Source organism: Tachypleus tridentatus, chromosome 2 (assembly GCF_004210375.1).
Source record: "Tachypleus tridentatus isolate NWPU-2018 chromosome 2, ASM421037v1, whole genome shotgun sequence".
Lineage (NCBI taxonomy): Eukaryota > Metazoa > Arthropoda > Merostomata > Xiphosura > Limulidae > Tachypleus > Tachypleus tridentatus.
Window position 1 is genome coordinate 85690866 of NC_134826.1, and position 25721 is coordinate 85716586.

Here is a 25721-nt window from a genome sequence, read left to right on the forward strand (position 1 = left end):
ATCCATCCAATTGCTGTCGTTCTCTTTGAAATACGAAACGTAAGGTCGGATTTAAAACATCTTTTCAATAATCACATTTGATTTAATGTATACTCGTGTTTTCTGACTTTCAACAAAATGACAAACTGCATGCGTTTGAAGTTACAGTAATCTAATCTGTCGTTAGGATTATAATTAGAATAAGTTGGTAATCATCCGCAGCACAGACAAAGGGTTTTCATAGCATAAACATTGCTTGCAATATTTAGTGAAGGAGACATACATCATTAATACAGAAGTACGTGGTGGTGGGGGTCTTAACTTGATTTCCGATATCGTTAGATTTAACAAACCAACCCTCGGGCTTATAATATACATTCTTAATCCCTGACGTATCACCTACGAATTATTTAACTTAATCCAAGCTAGATACATCTTAGCTGTTAGATTTACGGAAGATTTAGCACTGAGCACAAGACAAGTTTTCTCATCCATATAGATTCCACGTGAAGAAACTCATTTCTCTACGACAGATAAAATCTGATCACAATCTAACCACATTCTTTAATTTTTAATTTTCTATTTTTTCCATTTCACTTATTTCTTTATTTCAATACTTCCTGCGATAAGTTCCTTAAATATTAAAGAGATATAAATGTCCTGTAAGCCTATTAGAATATAGCACACGCCTTACAGCACGTTGTTTTATGAGTATTTATTTCTTTTCGAATTTAATGTTATTCACGTAACATTCCTGTTCAGAGCTTTACCATAAATGAGTATTCTTTATCTGTTGTTTTTAAATCTAGTTGGGTATATATTTTTTGTTTATAGGACAGAAAGATTTAAATTGCATTTAGAAAATCAATGTTACACTTACTGCGCATGATTCTATCTAGCGAGGCCTAATGCAAACGAGTTGACCATCCATGTCAACATACATCTCACGTTCATGTTTCAGCCACTTCTTAGCTTACGATCATTGCCTAATCCCTTCTTGCTTGCCCAGCATATCCAACGAAGGCTTACTCACTCGGAAAATCATTAAATTTATTATAAAACACAAATACATTCTTACTGATGTAAACCTTAATTTCCAAAAGACTCTATAGTCTAACCGTATCGTTGAAAGTGTGTATACTTGAAACAGGAGAACATTTACGCTTAAAAACAAGCGAAAAACGCGCTATCAAATTTAAATTTCTTGATAATAGATACATGTAGAACTCTTCCTTAGCTTCAACAATACACCAATTCAGTAAAATACGTAATTGAAGAAATATTCTATTGTACAAAACAAGTTAAATTCGATTTTCTTCAAAACTTCTGCGAAGAATAATATAAAAAAAATATATTTACTTAAAGCTTTCCTTTTCTCCGTCACTTCACTATCTAAACTTCCAGTTAATTCTCAGACATTTTGTTTGTTTGGTCCTCGATGAACTTACTCAAAGATTACACGTTATCAGTTTTTCCATGAATGTCTAAAATGACAGCCTAGGAACTCTCGAAATTAAACTTCATAACATTAATATCTAACGTGGTTCATTTTTAGTTCACACTTCACACACCACTTGACAAGTTTTTATACGAAGCACCGCAAGAAGGAAGTAGAAATAGCTCTGTAAATGTACTGTTGCTTTTCAGTAAAATACTGCTTTAATCCAAGTCGAATTAGTGGTTAAGGAAGAGTACAGCCAACATATTACTGGTACGAGTAATTGACGTTAAATAGTTTGTAATACATTCAAATCAGGGTTCACTAACTATGTCGATGAATTCAGGAATATGGTTCAGTTCGGATTTTCTCAACAACCAAGATTTTGAATCTTAACGAAGAAATATTCTATTTTGAAGTGCATATTTATAAGCTCTAAATTGTTTATTGTAAGGTATAATTTCGAAACGGATCAGGCATGACCAAGTGGTTAGGGTTCTCGACACGTAATCTCAGAATTGCAGATTCGAATCCCCGTCGCACCAAACATGCTCGCCCTTTTAGCCGTGGGAGGTGTTATAATGTAACAGTTAATCCCAGCATTCATTGGTAAAAAAATACTTCAAGAGTAAGCAGTGAGTAATAATGACTTGTCACTTTCCCTCTAGTCTTACACTGTTAAATTAGAGACGGCTAGCGCAGATAGCCCTCTTGTAGATTTGCGCAAAATTCAAAACAAGCACATTTTCGAAAAAAAAAGTGAGTCATATCAACTTCCATATTTATATTTTAATGATATCTTACATAGTAAGTAGATTGTAGGCAGAATAGAGGATTAAAGAGTTGCAAACTAAAAATCACTGAACTGTCAAAAATGTGGCATATCACTAAAAAGGTTTTAAAAAATTAACTGTATATTTAATGATATTAAGGAGGCTAAGCCTGACAAACATTATGCGTTTTAATACTCATGTTGGAAACACAATAAACCGCTTTAAGCCTAACAGATATTTAAAAATCTCACATTAAAGTATGTGTTTCTTTTATATTTTATCCATTCTTGTTAGCCTGTGACTTCTTTGTTGACTGAACAAACTCTGCAAAAAGATAATGTATTTGTTTTACATATATTTTCTATAGCTAACGTTCTATCTACAAGTTGAGATGTATTAAACAATTAAAATTAATTTTAGGTAAATCAAATTAATATAATGTGATTCTACATATGAATTTACTGGAATGTTACAATTATGAATGTTGTTTTTACCGGCTCTCGTTTTGGAAAACTCTGTATGATACTAACCGAAAATAGCATATCCTCGACGGGATAAATAAATACATTATAACTAAGAATCTTACCTCCAATTATATAGTAATTTATTGAGCGAATTATTGGGATTAAACATCACTGTTTTTTTAGTATGAATTTGAATACATTCTTTATAAACAGCACATCATTACATATTACGAAAATTGACTGAAGAAAACATTGTCCGTTGTAACTTGTAAGAAATAATACGCATAGTAGTAATACCAAAGTTTAGCAGATTTTATTACCTAATTTTGTCTGTTGCTCTTCTCATGTTTATCAGCTGATGTGCACAACACTGCAGTTTCGTTACTATACGTATATTTCCTTCATAGTTTACGATTATAATCAATAGTATATTTTGCATACAATGTATGTAAACTACAACAAATGTTTCGTGTCTTGAAAACCTATTAGAATTTAGCACACATCTTACAGAATACAAATCTGAATAAGCACTATCCAACAACCAAACTAAACAACCAGTCACCACAGTTTCGCCTGTCTTGGTTCAAAAACAATGTGCTTTTGAGTGAATCGATCAACAAACATTTTCATTATCTTAACTATTTTTTATAATATTGGGCACAAACTACAGACAGTTTAAATATTTGTTTCCATAAGTCAAATGCAATCAACTTTTAAGTACATGTGGAAGCTTAGAAACGTATAAATTCAGATTTTTGTGAAGTGCGTAACACTTTACTAAAACCACACATACCCAAGAATGAAGTTACAGGTGACATAATAATAACTTATATATCTGTATTTCTTTCCAAAATTATCCATTAGTTTTCTATATGGTTAAGTTGTGAGATTCCTCAGTTATTGGTTTCATCCATTATGCTACATTCTTGATTCAATTAAGCTAATCAGTGGAAAAAAATATGCCCCTATAAAACTATAGGAGATAATAGCAGTTAAACAAATTAGATATGAAGCCTTCGTCTATTTAGTGCCATCTGGTGTGTATTCCTATTTAATACAACCTTACGTGTGCCTATCAGTCTCTTCAATTATTCAGAATAACCTGAATCAAATTAATTAACATATCAATTGTTAAACCTATTACTTATAATCTGAGGCGAGCTCATTTGCCTTTTAATTTATTTAGTATCGTTTGTGGGGTGCTATTACACTCTTGACCTATTTAAAATGATCTGAGGTATAATCAGTGATGACGAGGTATATTCTTTAGCCTATACACCTATTTTGAATGATCTGAGGTGTGTTTGTTGACTTCTTTACCTATTAGAATAACCTGACGTGTGTTTGTTAACTTCTTCACTTATTAGAATGATCTGAAGTGTGTTCATTAGCTTATTTACCTATTAGAATGATCTGAGATGTGTTTATTAACTTCTTCACTTATTAGAATGGTCCGAGGTGTGTTTATTAGCTTATTTACCAATTAGAATGATCTGAGGTGTGTTTATTAGTTTCTTCACCTACTAAGAATGATCTCATGTGCGTTTATCAGCTTCTTTACCTTTAGCACAAACTGAGGTGTGTTTATTAGCTTCTTTACCTATTTAGAATAAGTTGGGGTGTGTTTATTAGCTTCTTCACCTATTTAGAATGATCTAAGGTGTGTTTATTAGCTTCTTCACCTAGTCAATACGAAATGAAATATGTCCATTAGTATTTGCATTTCTCTTGACATTTTTATTGAAAACAACAGCCATATTCTAACATCTTGGGATCTGTAAGCCCCTAGTGGCAGTGACGAAATACTAGTTAAAGCAATCTGCATGTTCTCTCATTCTTTGCAATCCAGGAATTATAATAGGTTTATCCTTAGTTAAAAATAACTATCAGATATGTCTAACACATTAACAGCTCACGAAACGTCTCTTCGCAACTTATAATAATCAAACCCCAACTCATTTATTTAGACATTACTATAACCAAAAAGTTATTTAGGCTTAGCCACATTATGGACGAATGTGAAACTAACAAACAAAGCGCTAGTCTTAATCCTTACGGTAAGTTAACCAAATTGGAAAACATATTTCAGCAAGTAATTCCAACTAAAATATTATAGAACATTTGAAGTACTTTTATCTTTCAATTTCCCTGAAACCTGGAATCCACACAGTATGTGCAACGAATCTTTTCATTCCCAAGACAGATGTTCCCTGATGTTCCAAGACACACGTAAATTTAAATACGATTAATAAATTCGGCCCCATAAAACACACAACAAGAAAATTCGTGTAAACCTGAAATTTAGAACAAGTAACGGATATTATCACAAGAAACAGAGACTATCTTAAGATGAAGCCACTTGCCAGACATTTTCAAGTCGACCCGTTAGTTGGGAGATTAGCATTTGATTCTTCGATATATCTCATCACCCAATTAATACGTTTCCAAGCCAAACCGGTTTGAAGGAAGTCAGCAGTTTGTTTTGTGTACTAATGCAGGAAGAAAAACTACATTCTCAGGAGCTTCCCACTAGTACAGCGGTAAGTGTACGGAGTTACAGCGCTAAAATCAGGGGTTCGATTCCTTTCTGTGGTCTTAGCAGATAGCTCGATGTGGCTTTTCTATAAGAAAACACACACACATACGCATTTTCAAGTACAATTGAAATATATAACATGCGTAAAAAAAAGTCGTTAACACGTGCGTATCCAGCTACTACTTTAGCTTACTTGACCGTAAGCACAATATTTCTAATTCCACTCGGTTTCGGTTCTTCATCAGCGCTGAACATAGACAAGCTTTCAGAAATTTCGTTATGTCGAAAATCTTAGAATTTGCTTCTAAGGTGTTTTATTTTGTGTAAGTTTTCTTTTTTAAGCTTATCGTATTTATTTCTAAAACCCTGTTGTCCGTGGCGCTTCGACAGTAGTAAAAGAAAAGGAGTCAGTGTCAACTTCACAGGTCGTTTTGCTCGTGTCAAGAGCACGAGTAGTGATAAAGATAACTAGCATTGAACAAAACTAGTTAAATTTTCAACGTTATAATAGCGAGCTATTCATTTTATGAAAGGTTCCTATAGGAGAACAAGACGTTCGTGAAAGGCATGCCGTTATTCACTGAGATGGGCCACTTACCGCATCAATCGATTAGAATAAAATAGTGACGTTGCAACGTTTTGAATGAAAGTAAGACGCGTTCTTTCATTTTCAATTTTATATCGCTGTAAAAGAAAAGAGATTTAAAAACAGTGGGAGGATTACAGTCTTGCTAATAATAAGGTGTGAGCAAAATAAACTGATTTTCTCCTAAAGTATTAAAATCGTTTAAGACGTTACGTGACGATTGTTCTATTATATAAGGTGTTTTGTTTTTTTTGCATTTCCATATGAGGGACCATTCCCAAATCATAAAGGTTTCAGCTGAATAAAATATTGATTTTAAATCCAATTATCTTTCATACAATACTTCAGACTTAATTTAGGATGTGTTTTATATCCCGCATTATAACATGTACCCTGGGGATCCATTAAATTTATGTAGCGTCTTAAGTTTTGTTTTGGCTTGTTTTCTACATCAATATGTATTTATTATAATTAAATACTCGGTACATAATTCTATACAACACTTGTACAAGTTTTTACACACCCGCTAGAAAGGTTTATAAATAAAAACGGATTTGATGAATAAGATTGGACATTCAGCTTAATTGCATTTATGTGTTTGCTATTCGTATCTCTTTCTAGCTATACATCTATATTTCGTCACGAGAGATCGTGATTACGCAAAATTCGAGATTTTGTAATATTTGAATTTCAAATTAATCCTAAGACAAGCATGACACTTCAGCACGCCATTTCGCACAAGGTTGTTCACTTCCGTCTAAGAATACTGCGGTCATTTAGAAATTGCATTGTTTATTAAAACGCATACGATAAGTAATGCGTGCTTGGTTATTCTATGTCATTACACGAAATCTGTTCAAGGTGCTATCAAAACTGACGTAATTCAAAACTATAATTACTGATCAAATTTGTCTAACTTGAGCAAAATATATGAGAAATTTATTGAGACGTATGTTGGGGTTCAATAATTAACACATTGGTTTAGTGCTTATAAATAAAAAGTTAGCACCAATTTCTACTTGGATAGCTTTTATTTTCTTTCGATGAAAAATGACAATGGTGTATGAGAGAAAAAACAGCTGTTACTTACATGAGATATTTATACAATACTTGTGTCTGATTGTGAATCTAACTGGTCTTATGAGAACTAACAAAGCTCCAAACTTCAGTACCGAGGTATCCTTAAATATCTACATGTTACATATAACACTGTACTAGAGTATCCTTAAGGGTCTACATCTATGTGTTATATATAACACTGTACTAGAATATCCTTAAGGGTCTACATCTATGTGTTATATATAACACTGTACTAAAGTATCCTTAAGCATCTACATCTATGTGTTATATATAACACTGTACTAAAGTATCCTTAAGGGTCTACATCTATGTGTTATATATAACTATGTACTAAAGTATCCTTAAGGTTTACATCCACGTGTTAATAGTGCATTAAACTAATAGCCAACGATAACCATTGAATGTGTTTTTTTCAATGATGTAAAACTATAAACAATGTGATGTCCTTTCCTGGATTAATTTGTTTCTCTACATTTAATTAATTTTCATTTTTTACGATCCAAAGCAATAACGTTATTTAACGTCTCAATGTCAGTCTGAAATGAAATCCTACAGAAAATAATAATAATCTGTAGGAAATCAGCAGAAAAAATTCTCGGAAGTGTTCAAAAATCACTGTATATTCTGCTTGAAAGCAGAAAATATAAATCATAACCCAAAAATTATGTATAGCTATTATATCTTGCGCATCGTCGTGGCTGGTAACCGCCATCAGACTCGATGGTAAGTGAAATTTTGCGAAAATGCAGTTTTCCAATACCTGAAGCACTGTAGCGTCGTTATGACGTATACGCTTGCGTATATATTTGTCAATCGTTTTTTATCTCACTACCAAAGTACTGAGCACGTACATATATAGATGTTGGACCAGATGTAGACTCGAGGGTAAATCAACTACAAAAATTCATCAATCTCAAAGCCTTCATTGTAAATAGCACCATTAAAATATTTGCTTATGACATAAACTCTCAAACCTGATTTCTGCTTAACAAACCAATTACGAGATAAAGAAATATAAACACAAATAAATTATATATACTTTTAGTTAGTATTACACGTTACATAGACAGAGAAAAGTGGTGATTTCTTCGAAGGCATTTCAAGATATATCAACTCTCAAAACAATGAATACCAGGTACTAGAGAGTATGTATCAGGGAGCATTAGGTTTCTTCTGTTTTCCATTACCACAAGCCCATTTCCGGATTTTTTTCTGGGAGAGGGCTCTATTATCTTTCACTTCAAACACCTTCAAAACGACTTATTCAGTGACGTCACTTGATAAAAAAAACAAGTGTGTGTTTTTATTATAACAAAGCCACATTGGACTATCTGCTGAGTTCACCGAGGGGAATCAAACCCTTTATTAAACAGAAAGTAAATAGTTAGAATGAAATCAGGTATTTTCCTTAATTTGTGTTGTTTTTTTTAACTGTGTTATATAATATATACATAATATATATAACTAACGCTGGGAAATTAGCAGAAAATTTTCGCGGAAGTGTTCAAAAATCACTGCTTATTCTTTTTGGAAACAGAAATCATAAATCATAACCCGAAAATTATGGACAGCTATTCGTGATTGTGTGTAAGGTGATATATATTTTTACTTTGTTTTATTTTGAACCACGTTAAAAAATAAATATTTGCACTTCATAATTAAATCGGTGAATTTAAAAGGGGCCCAAGTCCACAATTTTCAAAATTGAGATGTTATATGTTTAATGATCTTTAAGTGACAAGCTATCTGATTGTGTGCATAAAGGTCCCAAGTTCACAATAATGTATTGACTATGCACAGCATTTAATATGCATTGAGTGCAATAGGGCCCCAACTCCGGGACTTGGGCCTCTCTTGCATGGATTTAGCTTAATGCCGTAGGTGACAGCACTAGTTATTCAGGATGGCAGCGCCCATAAAGCATAAGTTTGATTCAAGTTATGAAGAGATTATGCCGAAAAGAAAGCGTAATGAACAAGAATGGGCCAGAAACAAGCAAAAAAGATTACGTGCTGAAGGCAAAGAATGATATGCTTGATTTCAAAACCCACCTTGGTCAGTTCTATAAAACGTCAGTCAGAAAGAATGGAAAAAAGTACACAGTCAGCAAATACAAGGTGTTCAGATTCAGTGCAGATTTCAGAGATGACATAGAGATTACTGAAAATATGTCTGCTCAGGTCATAACCAGATTCCGCCTTCTAAAGCCCTCGGTCAGGGTTGTTACATACCCAAAGGAGCCACTCTACAGTGGGCAACTTGGTATAAAGGCAGCAAAAGTAAAGGATGTTCAAATATTGGCAAAATATCTTTCACCAGAGGCTCAGCAGTTCCTCAATAAGTTAACATTTTGTAATACTAGGAGTGAAGATGAGTCTGACTTTGAAGATTAGATACCATTAGAATGATATATCTCTTTGATAACCTGTCCCCTTTCAGAATAAAAAAACTCATTTGACTGGCAGTTATCATGTATCAGAACAATAGTTTGGATGTAAACGGATCTTAAGAAGTGTTTAAAATATGACAGAATAAGAAATAAAGATATCCTCAGACGAGAAATATGTGGTATGTTAATTCTCTTCAGATTTTACTATTGTTAATTCAAGAAGGGCCCAAGTCCAGAGACTTTAGTTTGCCAACCCTCTGAAATTAAATAAGTGAAGTGCTTCATATTATAGCATTTGTAAGCTATGAACTGGTGCTATACCTGGGTAAAGTATGAATCATTTAACATAGCCTCCCTTTAACGTATGCAATTAAGTTGATTTCCTGCAAAAACATATATCTTAGACTTGGTTCCCTTTTGAATTCACCGATTCAATTGTTTTTGAAATAATAAGGTTGTCCGCAGAGTATCTGAGGCAACATGAATTTGTAATATGGAGAAATGGGCCAGGTCATAGTCTTGCGACTAGCCTGCCCGAGGATCCATTGTTCGTCCTGTTGCCACAATGTCTTCCCCCACCCCTTTTGGGCCATGTGCATTATAAGAGTGATGGCGAAATTCATTATTAAATTACAGCGTGATAAGAGCTGGCGGTTGGTGCTGTTGACTAACTGCCTTACTGCAGTTTATCAGCTCAAAATTAGGACAACTAACACAGGTGGTCCTTGTAAAGCTTTGCATGAAAAATCGTAAACAACAAACACTTTGCCAAATATAGTACTTTTACATTTTATGTGACACGCAACTCAGCTCAAAACTTAACCTCAAAAAGGTAAAGTACCAAGAATACAGTTAGCATTAACGTTAACCATGAATTACATGGGGGGAGGGAAGAAACCTTAAAAGAAAAATGGACACAAAATGTATAAAGAACGAGCAGAGCTTCCCTTTCCAAATTCGCAGTCCCTTGGTAGAAGGTAACGATTTCTCATTAGAAAAATAAATTTTCCTTAACCTGAATCACCAGTTATTGCTCCAGCTATCCTGTATAGCGTACTGTTCGTCGTCCTTTCATTGGTCAGTAATAAGTTTACGGACTTCAAAAGCTCAAATACGAAATTCGATTTGCTGCGGTAGACACAACGTAGTAAAGCAATGTGTGGCTATGAACTAAAATAAACAAGTTGCTAGTCACTGAAATTTCGAATTGAAACTTCATAAGACTAAATCTTATACTGTATCATATTTTAACCTAACCAGGGAAGGTTTGTTGGTCACCCATACGTATATTATACCCAGATATACGCTATGTTATATCACCAAGAATGATAATGATTTTGTCTTTTGACGCTTCATCTTACATTTTTAATGTGTATAATTCCTGAAGTGATCAAAGTAAATTAATACTTTGTATAGAATAGATAGGATAATCTATTTAACGCCATTCTTGTTGTAAACAGTTGTGTTGCTAATAAATGCCTTGTACCTATCTATATAAAGGTCTGAGCAGTTCTAAGGTAACATGTTTGTTTCTCTATGAATGAGTATGACAGTGGATATTTTAAAACGTTTTGGGCAGGTTACTTTAGCTTTTATAGAGTAAAAGAAATCACTTTATTTAAAAACGGCTGGTATGGGTAGAGAAAGCACTAGTAGAGAAGCGAACAACGTTTCGACCTTCATCGTCAGTTTCACACAGAAAGAAAGGGTTACTGACCGGTAGCTGACCACATGTTTGAAGGCGGTTGTTTAAATGAATGTAGGAATGTAGAGGGCTGCTTGGATGTTGGATATATTTATTAATATAGCTATAAAGGTGTTCCTTTGTACTGGTTTATTTACGTAACCGCCTTCAAACATGTGGTCAACTATCGGTCAGTAACCCTTTCCTTTTTAGATATATAATTTTCTTTACAAGTGGGTTTTCTCGTCAAACACGAAAAACAATCACTGCTATTTTATTATTATAGTGAGTGTAAGGTGACATTTTATACTTTGTTTTATTTTAAACCATTATCAATATAAACACATATACACCACAGCATCACCTAGCATAGATTACATAATACGCCCTAAAATGTTTTATTTGACTGTAGATCAAACTAACTAAGACAACTGGATTCGCTATCAAGATTTCCAAACCGATTTTAAGCAAACACATTATCGCTAGCTGTGCTTTGTTCATCACTGGTATCAAAATTCGGTTTCTAGCGTCACAAATCCGCAGATATACAGCTGTGCCACTTGATGGGGGCACTGCTAGGGAAGAACCACTGTGTAACAAGATAGAAAGGCATGTACTCCACACAACACCTTCAGGTACGCTTTGAATGTTAATAGTTTTTATTAGGGAATTGAGAAGTCTGCGTCGTACCATATTTTTTTTATTTTGTTATCTACTAAAGAACTCGATCAGTTTCAAAATTTCTTTGTTCTATTCAATTCTCTTTTCCATCAGTAAGTCACCAGCATTTGGCACCTCTGGCGTTTCCTGGTCGCAGAGGTATTTTCTTTCGATTTCCGTAATTGAAAGACTCCAGTGAGTATTGTAAAGAAACCGTTTTTGGTGAACGTATTCTTATAGACAGGTAACAAAGTTGAAGCTTCTTTTGAAAGCTCAAAATTCGTTCCTGTTACGTATTATTTTACACATTACATTATAGATCTCAGTTAGTCATGCAAACACGTTGCCTAATCATTTTACTTTGCATTTGCTTTGGATGGGGGGGGGGCAAGCAAATAGTAAATGAAGTTAGTTTTGTTTTATTGCGGGGACGCGCGTTGACCGTATGGTTAGAGCTTTGTATTTTGGAGGTGGTGAACTGGATTCGAATCCGTGCTATAAACAAAATATTCCCCACACGTTAAGCTATCCATGAGTTATAAGAGTGGCAGCCAAATCCTTAGCATAGATGACGGTCACTAGCCCAAAATTAGGGGCGACAGCGGATAGCATTGGTAGCTTTGCTATAAATAAACATTACAAATGTATTGTTGTGTTTTGCGTATGTTTTATACTACAGTTAACATTGTGACGTTTTAATGTTTAATATTCTACTTCACCCAATATGTCAAATAATACAGACTTTACAAAATTCACTGTATCAAAAATTAAGGTACTAAAATAGAATTTATTTAATAAACAAACTTATGTCGAATAAGGCAAAGTTGTAATGTCTGTAGGAAGTCTTGTCATAAAGATAAAGAAATATTTGTAAATAAATAATATATGTCTTTTTGTGGTCCTTCTTCCGACTTAACGTGTGATTATATGTATGGCCTTTGTGAACAAAAACGATCTCAGTACTCTATTTAAGAACTTATCTCGGAAAGCAGATGGACTCTATAGTCACTTCTAGAAATACGAAACACACACTGCATGTACTCCACATCCAGATGTCTGATCTGATCTAACTCGTCCCTTTGTATTCTTTCACCAATCAGAAATCTGTTCGACGTTCACTTTCATCAACTTGGATTAACGTGTTGGTCCACAGCTTGCTATCAGGCATCGTGCTACTAATCCTTTTAAGCTAAAGCTCAATACATTTAGCGCCAAATATATATTTGTTTTCTCTAGAAAAAAAGCCCTAGTGAGTACACGATATTCTGCAGAGAACGTTATAATAGACCTTGAATATCTAATATATACAAAGGAGTTTTCTCTCGTTTTATGAAATTAAAAAAGGTTTATTGTAAAAATCAGGTTATATTTATCAAGTGTTCCTTGTTGTAAAAAACAGCTTATATTTATCAATGGTTCCTTGTTGTAAAAAACAACCTATAATTATAATGTGTTCCTTGTTGTAAAAGAAAGCCTGCATTTGCTCTGTTATTCGCTGTAAAACTAGTTTATATTTATATTGTATTTCTTATTGTAAAAATAAGCCTGCCTTTATCAAATATTCCTTGTTGTAAACACCAGCCTATGTTTATACCGTATTTTTAACTGTAAAGATCAGCCTTATGTCTACTATGTTTTTTGCTGTAAAAGCTAAACTATATACGTATCGTATTCCTAGATGTAAAAACTAACTTATGTTCATAACATGAATTCGCTGTAGAAAACCAGCCTGTATTCACTAAGTTGTTTCTTCTTGTATAAACAAACCTATATTGTACTATATGATCCTGGTTTAAAAAAAAAAAAAACAGGCGATTTTCCTGGATGAATTTATTTTTATTTTATTTTTTTACTGACGAGCTTGATTTTTAAGAGCATTTCTCAGTAAATCTCACCATGTTTTTAGAAAGTACAAAACTACAAGTATTTTTGGTTATGATGCATATTCTATATAGAAATTCTCCTTAACGTTCTTGCTAGTTTTAGTTTCGTCGTTAGTTCTTTCTAACTGGACTTGCAACAAAATTACAATGATATATTTACCTCATTTACACAGTTACAACACATGATACTTTGATAAAAAATAAATACGGTGTAAAATATTTGCCTCATATACACTGTTAACATGTGACACTTTAACAAAAATAAATAAGACGTAAACTTCAAAATTACTTTATATTAAACTTTTTTAAAAATTCAACTAAATCTTCCACTGCGTTAGTAACAACCCAAAAGCATAAGATGGATTAGTGCATCAGAAGCCTAAACTATGCTGTATGAGTTTCCTACATGAAGAAGAAATGTCTTTTTTTTTTTTATATCAGACTCTGATAACTCTAAGAGATCGTTCGGAGATGTTTGATCAAACGTGTTTCCAATTACTGTATTGTAAGAATTTGTTATATGACACTATAATCTCACTGTGATTTTATCCTTAAAACCGTCTCTTCCATCTGGTCAATATCCTGTCCATCTTGTGGCCAGGTGGTTAAGGAGCTCGACTCGTAATCTGACGATGGTGGATTCGAATCAAACATGCTCGCCCTTTCAGCGTTATAAAGTAATGGTCAATCCCACTATTTGTTAGTAAAAGAGTAGCCCAAGAGTTGACGGTGAATACTGATGACGAGCTGCCTTCCTTCCAGTCTTACACTGCTAAATTATGGACAGATAGTGCGGATAGCTCTCACGTAGCTTTAGGCGAAATTCGGAAAACAAACAAAGATCTTGTGTAATCAAAATCCATTTACGTTTCTTTGTTTTGTTTTTTACATTTTTCCAAAATCATAATAATTTACTGTTAAAAGAGCAAAAACTGCGTGAGCGAAAAACCTGGAAAAATGTTTGAAACAAAACCTTTGAGCGAGCGGCTCATCGGATTCTCGTACTGATTTTTTTAATAATGTTTAAAGATGATTGTTACACTTCGCTTACAAGAGCAGTGCCTCTTTATTCAAAATATCAGTGATTTTCCAATGTAGAAAATCTTCATTATGCATGTTGATCTTATCTTCGGATAAATTCCTCCATGTAAGAGAAGGCTATTCAGTGATACGATCGACTCAGATTATAAATAAGGTTAAAATAAGTACTGTACTATGATTAATGGCAGTTTGTTATCAAAAGCTCTGTAAAGAAGAACGTCCATAAATTTGGTTTATTTTTCGTCCACTATCAGAAACACCACACAAAACAGAATCCTTTACCTTATATGTAATTTCTAATGCCATATTTTAAAGAATAGGGTTCGTGTTCGACCAATGAGAAGATGTTATCAGAATGAGGTAAACCACGAATTTATTTCCTTTAATACAAAAATAATTTACTTCGATACATTTTTAACTCAGTGTTATGGCAATCAGGTTTCAACTTATATCCTTAAAAATATCTTTCTCTGAACCAATATAATCGGATAAATGATACCTCAGTTTTTATAGACGAATATTTTAGTATTTCTTAGTTATTTCGAATTTGTAAAATATCCCTAAATCTAAATCATTGCATTTATTTGTAAAATAAAACAATTTAACCCTTTTTTTCCTCTTCAATAAAGGATCGTGACTCTCCTGTTATTTTAAATAGGAGTAAACTCTCAGTTTTTTTTCTACGATTTTATAACCTACTTCAAAAAGAAATAGTTCCTTACAAACTAATTGACTTGTATTATTTTAAGAGGTATGTTTCGAAATTACACTAACCGCGTTGTTATTCTTTTACCAAAGAACACCATTTTTTCCAATGAGATTTTGTCGTACATTATTATTTGGCGTGAGGTTGTGAACATTTCACTCGTAAGCGTGTGATCCAGTTCAATAATATACATAGTACAGGGGCTCGTAATACACATGACTCATCTCGAACAAGCTTCAACAGAACTACAGAATAACGTAGTAATGCCTTGTACACTTTCTACTTAAAGACAAAACTAAGATGTGAAGACCCTCACACACATACACACACTTGCTCAACTAATTCCTCGTTTATTGTCCAGAGAAATAACGATTTAACAGTTTGATCACGTCCAACTCACATTTATCTATGTTTGATGTCGCAGCCTCGTCCAGTTATACTGAGAAAAGACTTTAAACACGTCTGTATTAATACTTTTTATGGATAACTGGCGGCCAAAGTGTAATTCTAACCCTCACAGCAAGAGGCATTTTTGAGTAGCAACTACAATTAGGACTACTTGTTTGTTTGGTTTGATTTTCTTTTGAATTTCGGGCAAAGAAATATTATTTTTATTGGTCAAGTAATTTACTTCGTTGAAATTCCAAAGAACTTTATCTGATATACTGATATAAACAGGAATAAAAAAACTTTATATCTTACTTCAAGCCTAAGACACTTTTCTATGTGATAGGTATATCGACGGCTTATTCGTATGTAGGATGTCTACTCCTTATTGTTGATTAAGTCATGGTTCGGGAGATTTGTTTGTTTTGAATTTCGCGCAAAACTACACGAGGGCTATCTGGGCTAGCCGTCCCTAAATTAGTAGTGTAAGACTAGGGAGAGACAGCTAGTCATCACCACCCACCGCCAACTCTTTCACCAACGAATTGTGTGATTGACCGTGGCATTATAAAACGTCCCCATAGCTGAAAAGGCGAGCATGTTTGGTGGGATGGGGATTCGAACCCGTTACTCTCAGTCAAGCGCCCAACCTCTGGTCATTCAGGGCAAAGTGGCGAGTAATAAAATGGAAGGATACACTTCGTTTTAAACCAAAAAAAAAATTCGTTAATGTTAGAAACATCCCTACGTTACTCTATATTTATAATACATTTTCTCTCAACCATTAGAAAGAGTTTTAATCATAACTTATACAACAAATGAAAAACTAACTTCGTAGCTCACTTTTGGATGAGTTTGTTATGTGTAAATATTTAACAAAATGTGAGATTTTTAATCGTTCTGAAACTAATCAAGTATGTTTACTCTTATGATATTCTTTAAAGCAAGTGAAAACCAGTGGCTTCATATGTAGTAACTGAAAGAGTCAATGTAATTTTCTTTTATAACGTAATACAATGACACAAATATTTACTACTCAGGCTTCTATCGTTTTCATTATTTGAGAAAGTCACTCGTAAATATTAGGCTTTTAGAAATACCTGTTATACTTTTGTCATAAATGCTGACCTTTCAGGAAACTTTGTTCATAAGAAATTCATTTACTATTATGATTTGATCACTGTAAACAAGTCAAATCATTTTTAGATTTTCATTATATTTTATATTTCATGACTTTGGCTGTTTTTCTTTCCTTGTTTATAAAGGGAACAACTCATAATGTCTCCAGTATATTATATATTGTAAAAATGTAGTCAAAATATTTCAAGATTTTTGCATTATTCAAGTGGACATTAATTTTACTCATAATAAGGAGTGTCCAACCATACTACATTTATTACTAGAATATTCATGGCCGTATATATACATCCTCTCGAATACATTCCAGAGTAAGTGGGTTCCTAATGTTCGAATACCAAGTTACACATAATCAAATCCTCGAGAGATTAGGCCAAAACAAATTCGTGTGCCGATCTTAGACTTACCAGCATACTTAATATTGTATTGTCACGAACGTGTAGTAACAATATTTAGTTAGTAATTGAAATAACATTAAAAGTGTCATATAAGTCGTATTTGGTTTACTACTTTGGCAATTTTATGTGACGAATTTACTTACCTACACATTGAATTTTGCTCAATTCCTCTCATTCCATATTTACTTCACACATGTATACTTAATGTGCAGAAAAAAATTTTCTTAACGCATAACTGTTTTACATTTAGAATAGATTGCAGTGTAGTTACTTTTCTACAGATTATATGTAGTTATTAGTGTGAACCCATATATTATAGAAGCTTGATAATACGAAAAGATACTTAACTTATACAAAAAAGAAAATAAAAAAGGGCATGAGTTTACCCCACGTTTTACTACTGCAATAAGTTACATGTGTTTACTTATAACTCTATTAATATATCAATAATTGATATATTCTTTCTAAAGAAGGCCTGGCATGGCCAAGCGTGTTAAGGCGTGCGACTCGTAATCTGAGGGTCGCTGGTTCTTATCCCCGTCGCGCCAAACATGCTCGCCCTTTCAGCCGTGGGGGCGTTATAATGTGACGGTCAATCCCACTATTCGTTGGTAAAAGAGTATCCCAAGAATTGACGGTGGGTGGTGATGATTAGTTGCCTTACCTTTAGTCTTACACTGCTAAATTAGGGATGGGTAGCAGAGATAGCCCTCGAGTAGCTTTGTGCGAAATTCAAAAAACAAGCAAATTTTCTAAAGATGATGAACAATGTAAAAATAAATTAATTACTTTTATTGGTAGATGAATACTTTAATTATGTTTCAAGGGGAAAATAAGGATCACCGGAAGGAATATCGATAAACCTACCGGCTTACAATACTAAAGTTCGACGTTCGATTCCCCACAATGGGCGCAGCAGAAGTGTTTGTTTGGATTTCGGGTAAAGCTACGCGAGAGATTTCAACGCAGCTAGTCATCACTACCCACCGCCAACTCTTAAGATACTGTTTTACCAAAGAATAACAGGATTGATCGTAAAATTATAATGCCCCCACGGTTGAAAGGAGGAACATGTTTGATGTAACGAAGGTTCGAATCCGCAACCCTCGAATTATGAGTCCAGTGACTTAACCACCTGGCCAGGCCGGGCCCAGCAAAAGTGGATTTGCTCTACAACAAAGAGAAAAAACTAGAATAAGAGCTTCACCCACTTCAAAGAAGTTTCAACCCAATTAATTGATAAATTTTATAATTAAATTATAAAGTTCCTACTTTATGAGATTAAATTATTTCTTGCATTTTTAATCGTCATAGTAGACCACATACTACACCTTAAGACGTGTTTACAAACAAAAAAGTTCAAAACTGAATAAATATATATATTACTCTTCTTGTGACTGTCCTTTTGTTGATGATATGAGATTTTATACATGTAAAAGAAAGACGAAGATAAATTAGAGGTGTAATGTTTTTGAACAGAATTTATTCTAATTCTTTCCCTTCCAATGTTTTTATTCGAGTGAAAATCACTCTCCAAAACATGGCATATCAAATCTTCAAGCTCCAGGCAAAAATGATTAATGAATAATTTATTTTATATCACCTTTTAATAATGTTTGATATTTAACGTTTGGATGTTTCTCAGTTCTTGTTATTATCGCGTTACTTTATAAAGCCCTTGTGTCAGTTTTACCGGTGAAGTACAGTGTTATTAAAATCTTTGTCAAATACAACGTTCAGACGATAAGACTGAAAGTAAACTGAAATATATATAGATACGAAGAAATGAAACGAACAGACATATAACAGTTGCAAATGAAAAAGATTTAGGGCAGATTGACAGAGCGTTAGTTAAAGTGAAGAATAAAACCGATGAACAGACAAACAACTGAAGAGTCTGGAATAAAAGAGAAATGAAGCAGAATTGGTAAATTAATATAAAAACAAGGAGAACGAAAACAGAAAGAAAGAGAAAATAACATAATAACAGATAAATGAAAACATATACAAAAGAGAAACAACAAACAACTAACTAAACTGACAGAAAACCAATTAGATTATATTAAGAAAGCAAGAAATATAAAGTCAAAAACAAATCGGGGCAAATAGATGAGAACAGAAACCTACATATTAGTTACCAAAATAGGAGGAAACGCAACTAGATAAAGCTAGCACAGATAGCTGTCTCTAATTTAGCAGTGTAAGACTGGAGTGTTTGTTTGTTTGTTTTTGAATTTCGCAGAAAGCTACTCGAGGGCTATCTGTGCTAGCCGTCCCTAATTTAGCAGTGTAAGACTGGAGTAAAGGCAGCTAATCATCACCACCTACTACCAACTCTTGGACTACTCTTTTTACCAAAGAAAGTGGGATTGACCGTCACATTATAACGTCCATACGGCTAAAAGGGCAAGCATGTTTAGTGCAACCGGGATTCGAACCCGCAACCCTCGGATTACGAGTCGAACGCCTTAACACACTAGCCATGCCGGGCCCCATAACAATGGAGGAATATGATCAGTGAGGGTAACGCATTTACTATTACGTATTTAATACCGATGTTTGTTTCAGTTAAATATGTATTTATAAATGCGTGTAACCTGTAGTGTTATATATATGTTGCAAAATTCCCGCCTATTCTCTAAATTTATGTACGGTTCTCGTGTGTAAGAATCAACATGTTTTACATTGTTGCCAACTAGAAATTTCTAGAACCTCGTCTTGTTGGTTTGTTACAGCTAGTATACTCTAAACCTCGGAAGATATTTCTGTCATAAACGCATTATTAATCAGAAAACTACAGAGTTGGACTCAGAACATTTGTGGATTTCGAATATTACACAACCGCTTAACTTCAGTGAATTAACTTCGGACGTTAGTATTTAACGAGAACATTACATATTTTCCTCGGAAAAAAACTCTCGTCTGAGGAAGCTAGCTCGCTTTCCCTCAGGTTATTGTTTTTATTACTCTTTGTTTTGAGTTTCGCGCAAAGCTACACGAGGGCTATCTGTGCTAGCCAAACCTAATTTAGCAGTGTAAGACTAGAGGGAAGGCAGCTAATCATCACCACCCACCGCCAACTCTTGGGCTAAGCTTTTTACCAACGAATAGTGATATTGACCGTCACATTATAACTACCCCACGACTGAAACGGCGAGCATATTTGGTGCGACGGAGATTCCAATCCGCGACGCTCATATTACTAGTCGAGCGCCTTAACCGCCTGCCCATGCCAGGCCCCGTCAGTTGAAACGTACCTGTGTATAAACATAGAATTAATTCGCTCAACGTGAACCGTCACTAAAATATTCAGTTCCAGACCAAATTAGAGACTCAGTATTGTTTGCAAACTTGTAAATCTTTTGTATGTAAATCATTATTTGTAATAACTGTTATTATAAATTGTATCGTTGTTTGTATATTAAAATATATTTGTGTTAAGAAAGAAAATTGTGTATCTCAATCTTGTTGGGAAATATAAATTTGAAACATGTCGATATTCAGTATCGTAATATGTAACATAATAAATGAGGACTCGTCCGAGATAAATAATAATTCATAACAATAATAAACTGGGGGCTCATGTCAGAGATCTGAATCAGAGATTGTATTAGATCTCTTATTCTGACTGTCAGAAGATTTCGAACTAAAGAAGGTAGAGTTTTTACAAGAATTTTCAACTTTATTGGAGTGAACATATACGTTTTTGCTGAGGTAGAAGGAATTTCTTTCTATGGAAAGTGGTTTTATGTGTTAAAGAGTAGTCATTGAAAAAGGCAGCTGTTTCCCGTAGTGTTTTAACTTTATTTTTGTCCAAGTAAGTTTTGATGTCGTCACTTGTACAGCATTTAAATTTTTCAATTAGACATAATTGTATTAGTTTGTCGAAACTGCTGCCAATATGCATAGAATCACACCAATGATCAAAACAAATATCTTTCTTGTGGGCAACTTTTAAATTGTATGGCATATCCCGTTTGTGATAACCTCAAAACATTTAGTAATAAGCCTCATATGTTTTGATAAAAGCTGCTTTAACATTATCATAATCTTTACAATTTTTTAAGGAGAGAGTGGCATAAACTTCTTGTGCTTTACGGGTTCAAATAATGTAGTAACAATGACCATTTTTGGACGGTCATTGCATGGTTTGGGCAATTTTGTCAATATGTTGGAAATGTATATCAGCTTCATTTTCATTAAATGGTGGCACTATAATATACCGATTGTGTTCAAGACGTCATTTTTCCTTCGTCGATCAGAGTTGAGTCTAATTTCTATTTTTTTTTAGACTGATTTCTTTGTCGGCTTTGATACGAGCTTGTTTTGTCTCGAGCCTATTATTTCCTCTTTCAGCTTCGATACAGGCTTGCTCTTTTTTAGCTTCGATATGGGCTTATTAAAGCTCGATCTGTTTCAATTCGAATAATTGCAATAATAAAAGAAACACGAATCAAATACTGCTGTGATTCGTTGGATCTGAGATGACGTCACCGTCTTGACAGAAACGGTAAGGATGTTTCTTCAACACAGTATGATTGATGTGCATCATGCCAAGTGTTTTGACTCTATATAAGTATGGCGCTCAACTCATAATCTGACGATCGCGGGTTTGAATCTCTGTCACATCGAACATGCTCGCCTTTCAGCTGTGGAGGCATTATAATGTGACTGTCAATCGCACTATTCGTTGGAAAAAGAGTACCTCAAAAGTTGGCGGTTGGTGGTGATGACTAGCTGCTGCTTTCCCTCTAGTGTTACACTGCTAAATTAGGGATACCTAGCGCGCATAGCCCTTGTGTAGCTATGCGCAAAAATTCAAAGTAAGCAAACAAAAACTAAGGATATATTCCAATAAAGTGAAACCCGGGAACTGTGGTTCTTCGAAAGAGCGAACCACCCATAAACAACCACCACGACCTAGATAAGCCACATAATTATTTTATTGAGAATCCTATTAAAAGAAATATATAATTTGAAAATGGCAGACTAAAAAGAAACCAGGTGGTGAACATTTCTCGCCACCAAGTTTTGGGATTTGGCCGATACTCTTATAACGCACCCCACGGCCCTGTTAGTGCGGAGCGCGATATTATTTATTCTTTCTTTCTGTTTTTGCATCTCAAGTCTATTTTGTGCAAATATTTTAAATTCGTATTTTTTTGTTTGGAAAATGTATTGTTAATCTAATTCTAGCCCTCGAGTAGCTTTGTGCGAACTTCAAAACAAACAAACAAATAATCTAATTCTAAGAGTTTTCTATTGCGTCGTTAATGTGAGTTCTATTATGTTAACACCATCAAATGTTGCGTATTTTAAAACCTTAAAGCACTACAAAACTCAAAATGCATACATCAGGCCATCTCTTAAGTAATATTTGATTTTGGTTCAGAAAAAGGGAAAGAATATCAGTTGCTTTTAATGTTATTTAATTAATAATGTGTGTTCCATTCTTATTAATAACTTACTGCCAACGATTCACAAGCTTCTGAATGCCAGTTCTATAACATTCTTGGGGTTTGGAGGAAAAGAATGTTGAAGGGTAGTTTTCACATCTTCATTTATCCCAAGCTCTTTTCCATCACGATAATTCTCCAAACCTCGTAATAGATAATAATCAGATGGAGCAAGGCCTGTAGAATAAGGAGGATGTGGAAGTTTTCACAGTCTTGCTCTTCAATCTTTGCAGATGTGATCCTTGCTGTATGAGCCATGCATTATCTTGGTGTAACACAACACCTTTACGATTGATTAAAGCAGGCCTTTTTTTCTTTCAGTGCAGCATTCAAGTGCTCTAATTGTTGATAATAGAAGTCTGATGTAATCGTTACATTGAGTGGCAGCAACTCAAAGTGGATCACACCAACGGTATCCCATCAAACGCTTAACAAGACTTTTATAGGATGAAGGTCCATTTTGGGCTTGCTTTAACCAGTTTACCTGCACTGAGCCATTGTCTGCAACACTTGACATTTTTATAATATATCCATTTTTCATCTCCAGTCACTAACCTGTCCAAAAAAAGGTGAGTTACGTTCACTCTTGCTCGAAGGTTTGCTTCTGTCAAATCAGGGGGACCCATTTATCTTCTCTGCTAGTTCTTCAACTGTTACAGAACAATCTTCATCACGTGTAGCCAGCAGCAAGACATCATTAAATTCAACAGGACGACCTGAACATGGCACATTACTTGAGCTGTAATCACCTGATTTGAACTTCTAAAATCATCTTTGACATTTTCTTTCATTGAGAGACTCTGCACCATAAACACCTTGAATATTTCGTGTAGTTTCTGCTGCACTATTGCCTTTTTTAAACTCATAAAGCATTATGTGCTTAATGTGCTCATTAGACACATCCATCTTCATTAGGGTTTATTTGATTAATGTTCCAAAAATGTGAAGTTGGGTTAATTTCTTTTATTTGTCTGAACATTTTTATACACATCCTACTACATATTTTAGTAATTAAAGCCTTTTACAGAGACAAAAATGACGATGTACTTTTTGTATTAAATTTTCGAACATTACTTATGGGATGACCTGATAGAATATTACAGTCACAAAACAATAAGTACCGATATGACAAGCGCTTTGGAAGATGATTCTTTCTTTTTAAATAGGTGGTCCATTCTTCTTCAAGTGTGAAATTATTAAACAAGATATATATTCATTCTTTGACGGTGACATTTGAATAATAAACCCGATAACCTGAGATCTTTCGAACAGGTCTTCGTTTCTCTAGGATGATTATTAAACAACAAAACCAGAAAACAAGCTCTTTCAGAAAGTACATATTAATTCCTCGGGAATACCTGTTAAAAAATAAACCTGATAACCTGAGATATATTACAAAATGGTTCTTCATTCCTTGTAGGTTAAGTTTAAAGCAAGAATTTAGGAAAGTAGGACATTCTCGTAGAACATCATATATCTTTAATTTTTATCGTTCGTGCATCCAGCTTTTGAGCAAACTCAGAATAAGGCACAAAACACTGGCGCCTCTATAAATAAAATTTAATGCAGTTTTTGTTTGTATAGACTTAAAACATCCTATTTAAAAAGTAGAATAAAACTTCGACTGTGAGTTAAACAGTTGTTTGTTGAATTATTCATTATGGTGTATGCTGTGTTTTAAATAGGAATGTTCAATTGTTTCTATCCATAATAATGTTTGTCCAGAATGACGAAAGAGAAAACAAGATTAAAAGCCAGACAGTCAACAAACTGGAAGACATCTGATCCTACATCAGCTGAATTTTTAACTCAGAACCCACTTTAGTAAATAGTACATGTATCTTCACAGATTAATATTCCTATTTCTAAGAGTGACTGACATCTGCTTCTTATTAAATACTTATTTATTTTAGTTATAGTGAAACAAAACACCTCAGGAAAGGAAAGTGATGGAGCATGTGTTTCTCAATTAAAGGGTGCTGCAAAGCATAGATATATGTTTTCAATTTCCTTTTAGTTAAAATCGTCATCTATAATAGTATTTTTTAAATTTTTATTTAAGAGAAAAACATCTATAATCGTAATTATATTTCATTTTAGACAAATACGCCATCTACAATCGTATTTTTTTATTTTATACAATCACGCCATCTATATTGTAATTCTTGGTTTAAAAAAAAGGGACGCAAGCTTGCATTCTGAAGACGGCTGGTATGGAAATTAAGCCTAAAAGATACAATTTGTGTTTAGGCACTTTCATGTGTGATGTAATTTTAATATCATAAGATTATTTGTATTGGGTTATATATCGTCATGATTATTGAAGTTTTCCAATCCTTGACAGTGTATTGTATTTAATGTATTGTTTTTAATGTGTACATGTGTGTGTGTATAATATCTTAGTTAAAAATTGTTTAACACCAATGTTTTATTCTCTAAGGAGGGAGATGTAATAGATTTACTGGTATACGTTTATTATAATACATACGTTTGTTTCTGTATAGTTTTCTTTTTGCCCCTGACGTATATCATTGGCTGTGTATTGCGCAAGTCCCGCCTGTTCTTGGAATTTATAGTAGGCTCTTGAAAGTAAAAATCAACAAGTATTTGGTGGGTATGAAATACTAATGATTGGCAGTATTGTTGCAAAGTGAACTTACGAGAAACTTTCGTGATTTATGTAAAAGCAACGTGCCAAGATAAAATATTATTACTAATATTGTTATTAGCCAGCTACAGTCAGTGTGCTATAGGCCTAGGAAGCTATAATTGTGATTAACGTCTACTAATAAGAACTACAAGAATTTAACAGAAACATTTATATATTTCGAATATTACAAACCGTTCGACTTCAATGAATTACTTCGGACATTAGTATTTCTAGGAGGACATCAAATTTCTTTGCTGGAAGGAGTCAGTTTGTATCCTGTGTGAAGCCAGCCAAGAGAAAGCGTTGGCTTAAGCGAGGTGTGACAATATCAAATCAGAATTCATTTGCTGAACCCTTGATAAAATATTAAGTTCTAGACCGGATATAAGACTCAGTATAGTTTGTAAGTTTGTAAAACTCGAAAATAAATCATCATTTGTAATAATTATTAGTAATAACCGTTATTATAAATTG